We start from the raw sequence: 4,561 nt of genomic DNA on the forward strand, positions 1-4,561 counted from the left end.
CCCTGTCTCAAAAAAGAAAAGAAAAGAAACAAAAGTAGAAACCGCTCCAGAAAGGTCTGTCCATTGTGGCTGTGAGGTCACTGGTGACTATTAGAAGAGCGGTGTAAGTGTTGTGGTGGGCTGGAAAATAGACTGAAAGTCCAGCAGCCATGAAAATGGCTTCAACGCACCTGTCAGTGAGTGACCAGCAACAGAAGGCAAGGCGGTGGATCCACAAGAAAGGACACTTCCCGTCCTAGCACTGCCTCTCACCCCTGCACCTTCACACATCTCTCACGTGTGCCTCTTCTTTCCTCAAAACCACCGTGCCATCCCCAAGATACACAGTAGAGACTGTATTTTAAGGAACTCTTTTTTGATCTCTCTGAACCCTGGACCGCATGATCGTCTTCCCTGAATGTGGCTACAAGGGATTGTAAAGATGATCTAAGGATCAGATGATTCTCAATGGTTCCCAGAATTATTAAGCAACTGGATCCTTTTTCTCTAACAAGGTCTCAGGTGTTAGGTCCTACATGTATAAGGCAGATTCATAGTATACTTGTGTACATGATTTAGTACAAGTACATGCCTGACAGCTTCTTGTGAAATCAATTCATTAGGGCAGCTGTGATATTCTAAGAACACAAACATTTGACGTTAGAATTTATGAAGACAGCTCCAGTCTGATATAGGAATCAGATATTATTTTCTTCATTTTGGTTGGGCAATATGAGGAAACATTGTGATTCATAAAAATAAATAGTAATATGCTTGCTTGTATCACCTGAGCAGACATGCACAGGCCTGAATTTTTTGTTTGTTTGTTTGTTTTTTGGTACCCGGGATTGAACTTGGGTCCTTGCGCTTGCAAGGCAGGCCACCGAACCACTGAGCTAGATCCCCGGCCCTAGGCCTGAATTTTATAAGATGAATGCAGAACAAAAATCCCGATTTGTAAAACACACTGAGATGTATGCAGAGAAAGGGTTGAAGAAATTTTGTACTAAGGTCGCCTTAGAAGAAAGCTCCAGAACAAGTTTTAACTCTTTAGGGGAGGTTCTAATGTACCTAAATGATGTATGTGACGTGAAATAAACTGGGCCCAATCTGTGCAAAGCTCATGAGGGACTTTTGAGAACTCTTGGTCTCTGCAGAAAATGAACCCAAGGAGACCCAGCTCACATTACACAGCAAAGGAGCTACCAGCTCAGCTTCCAGAAACAGAAAAGAACAGTCCTGGTCCTTTGCTCTGTAACTATGTGTGACCCTGGGTTAGACATACAATTTTTCCAAGTCTCAGTTCTTCTCCCCCAAATAAGGGTAATAACAGTAGCTAACTCGCAGGGCTGTTGTGAGGTGGAAGAGAAAAAACATGTCAAGAGCACAGACCAACACTTGGCAGGGGTTCAGTGCCATCATTGTTAGTTATTTTCTAGCTGGGCATGGTGGTATATGGTGGTACATCCCAGCACTTTGAGAGACCGAGGCAGGAGCGATCCCAAGTTTGAGCTCATCCTGGGCAGTTTAGTAACTACCAACACCCTGTCTCAAAATTAAGGAAGGGTTAGGGATGTAGTTCAGTGTGAAAATCCCAAGATCAATCCCTGGTACTGCCCAAAAGCACCACCACCACCAAAACAAAAACAAACAGACAAACAAACAAAACTCCTGAGTCATTTTCCAGGTGATTTTTAAACTGAGCAAGTCATGTTTCCCAAACGATGGTACCATAACTTTCATCTCCTGTGTTTTTAGAATCAGAGACTAGAAGCAGGACTCCAACGATAAACCAGTTCAACAGGCACTGTACTCTAACTTGAGTTGGTTTCACTTTTATAGCTAAGAAAACAAAGACCCAGAGAACATTCACAGCTGACTTTGTCTAGAAGGGTTTTTCTGTCCCTCAGCCCACGGGCCAGGACGTGGTAGGAGCTTGAAGACTAGAGTGGTGTAGGGGTGGCCCTTGGCCTTGAAAACTCTGCAAAGCCAGGCGTCATGGTACACACCCATAATCCCAGCCCCCTGTGAAGTGGAGGCAGTAGGATCACAAATTCAAGCCTGGGCAACTTAGCAAGACCCTGTCTCAAAAATAAAAAATGAAAAAGGCTGGGGGTGTAGCTCAGTACAGCGGCCCAGGCTTGAGTCCACTCTCCCACCTGCTTGTCCCCCATACCCCCTGCATACACACAAGGAGAACCCTGCAGATCAGCACTCTCCTTGATTTCAGTGGAACCCATTAGCACTTACAATTTATTCTGCTTCCTCTCCCTCTCCTTCCTTCCTCCCTCTTCCCAGCCCTCCTGTACCCTAGATGAGGCACCAGTCCCTGGGGCCTCTCAGTGTGGCGATCCAGAGGGGAAATCAGCCAGCGGGCCCTGAGGGTGCCAAGGGTCTTTGCCGACCGAGGCCAGGCGGGTCCGGGAGTTGAGGGGGCCAGCTGAGCCTCCCCACACTGCGCAGGCGCCACCCCTGGTCCTCAGACGTCCTCTGCCACTTGAAGCCTCTCAGGAGGATAGTACTTCTGCAGCCGGATTTGCTGAGCGCCCTCGAGCAGGGGCAACTTCGCCTCTGCGACAGTGCAGGACGCCTGGACGCCCACTCAGCTCTCCGAGAGGGCCACCCCGGGTGTGGGAGCCCCTCCAGCTCCTGCTCTGCGACTCCCTCTGGCTCCCCCCGGGAGCTCTGCTGGGTCGTCTTCCCCACTCTCTGGCTCCTATGGCTCTTTGGTTTCCCTCCTCGGTAGGAGAGGGTTACTCGTCCCCATCACCTCTCTGCCTCTCGGATGAGCTTTATCACTGGTGTCCCTTGGCTTCGGTCCCGCTTTGCTTCTGCTCTGTGGTGCCCCACGGGAGGGGCTGGCTGCTCTTTAAATGGGCCTCCCCGGAAAGGCGTTTTGAGCTCCTCAGGCTCTGAGCCGAGAGCTCTGGGGCTGTGGTTTCGCAGACAAATTCCCTGCTCTTCATTTTTCTGCAGGGTGACCAGGACCACCTCGTGGGACCAGACAGGACAAATCTAAACGCCAAATGATGAAGATATCCAAGAAGTCAGCTCTTCAATATCAGGCCCGGCACGAAGTCATAAGAACAGGAGGTATCACTTCCTTGTAGTGGCAATTAGCTTAATTAACTTTCTGGGCTGTGCGGATCGGATCAAGGCCCCGGGTGCGGATTAATTATAGCCTCTGCCGCTGCCGCTGAGCGAGAGTGGGAAATGAAGGCGGGGGAGGCCAGGCAGTGGCGTCCTAACCAGGCTCCCGCTGCCATGAATAGATCCCTTCCACACCGTGCGTTTATGAACGCCTCGTCCCCACTTCTGATCTTTTCTGAAAGTGGGCAGGGCATAAATTAGAAATGAATTTGCAAATACAATATTTGGTTAAAATTGCCCAAGTTACAGTGGCAGGGGAATAGCGCAATTAGAATGTGATTAAAATGTGTCCCTTCTTTCCTGAGGTAGTGAGAGAAAAAGACCAAAGGGATGCAGAGATCCTTGAAATTTCCATTTCAAGGAAGAATGAAGAGTCAAGCCACTTGGGCAGTGCCTACTGTGTGTTACAGCAACCCACTGAACACTGGCAAGGGGTCCTGGCCAGACCGGAAGTGAATGGCGCCTTGGCTCTCACTGCTGCTTGGTGCCGTTAACCAGGTGACAGTGAGCAACCCTTCTTGGATCCTCAGTTTTCTTTACACAGTGCAATGATTAAACTTCTAGCGCCACACTGAGCCATTGAAGTATGACACATAAGGGAAAAAAATTACAGAAAATCTCCTTTTAAACTTTTGATGTTAGGGCTGAGCACGTAGCCTGCTTGGCAAACACAAGGTCCTGAGTTCAATCCCCAGTACCGGAAAGAAAAAAAAAGTTAAAATTTTGATACTGTATTTGTTGTGCATACTTTGCATAAATTTTGACTTAAAAAAACCCTCTTAGTATATATAAAGAATTGAGCTGGGCATGGTGGCGCATGCCTGTAATCCCAGCACTCAGGAGGCTGAGGCAGGAGGATCGCTGTGAGTTTGAGACCAGCCTGGGCTGTCATAATGAGTTCCAGGTCAGTCTCAACTACATAGTAAGACCCTGTCTCAAAAAAAAAAAAAATTGAAAGCAGAGATTCAAACACATATCTGAATATTCCCATTCATAGCAGCATTATTCCAATAGTCAAAAACTGGAATATAACCTAAGTGTACAGCCACGGAGGAAATATAAACTAGGTGTGGTGTATGTACACGGTGGAATATTACTCAGTCTTAAAATGGAAATAAATTCTGAAACAGGCTTCAAGATGAACTTTGGGGTGAAATAAGCCAGACACAACAGCACAAATATTATATGAGTCCACTTCTGTGAGCTCCCTAGATTACGTATACATAGAGACAAGGTGGACGGTATGGGTGCCAGGGGCTGGGGGAGGCAGGATGTTGAGCTCTTATGTAATGGCAGAGAGTTTCAGTTTGGAAAGACAGAAGGAGTTCTGCAGATGAACGGTGGTAATTTGTGTACTTATCATTACTTAATTGTACACTAAAAAATGGTTATGATGGTAATTTAATGTCATGTGCATTTTACCACAGTTAAA

At 47.2% G+C, this 4,561-nt stretch overlaps 1 long non-coding RNA gene across 1 annotated transcript; it reads left to right on the forward strand.

Moving 5' to 3' along the window:
* The first annotated feature begins 2,437 nt into the window (after window positions 1–2,437).
* On the forward strand, window positions 2,438–3,889 carry LOC117287307. Its single transcript, XR_004518545.1, has 3 exons — window positions 2,438–2,721; window positions 2,956–3,072; window positions 3,439–3,889. It is a non-coding gene; the product is annotated as an uncharacterized LOC117287307 (long non-coding RNA).
* Window positions 3,890–4,561: the final 672 nt, after the last annotated feature.

This window comes from Fukomys damarensis, unplaced genomic scaffold (assembly GCF_012274545.1).
Source record: "Fukomys damarensis isolate Sample0158 unplaced genomic scaffold, DMR_v1.0_HiC HiC_scaffold_23, whole genome shotgun sequence".
Lineage (NCBI taxonomy): Eukaryota > Metazoa > Chordata > Mammalia > Rodentia > Bathyergidae > Fukomys > Fukomys damarensis.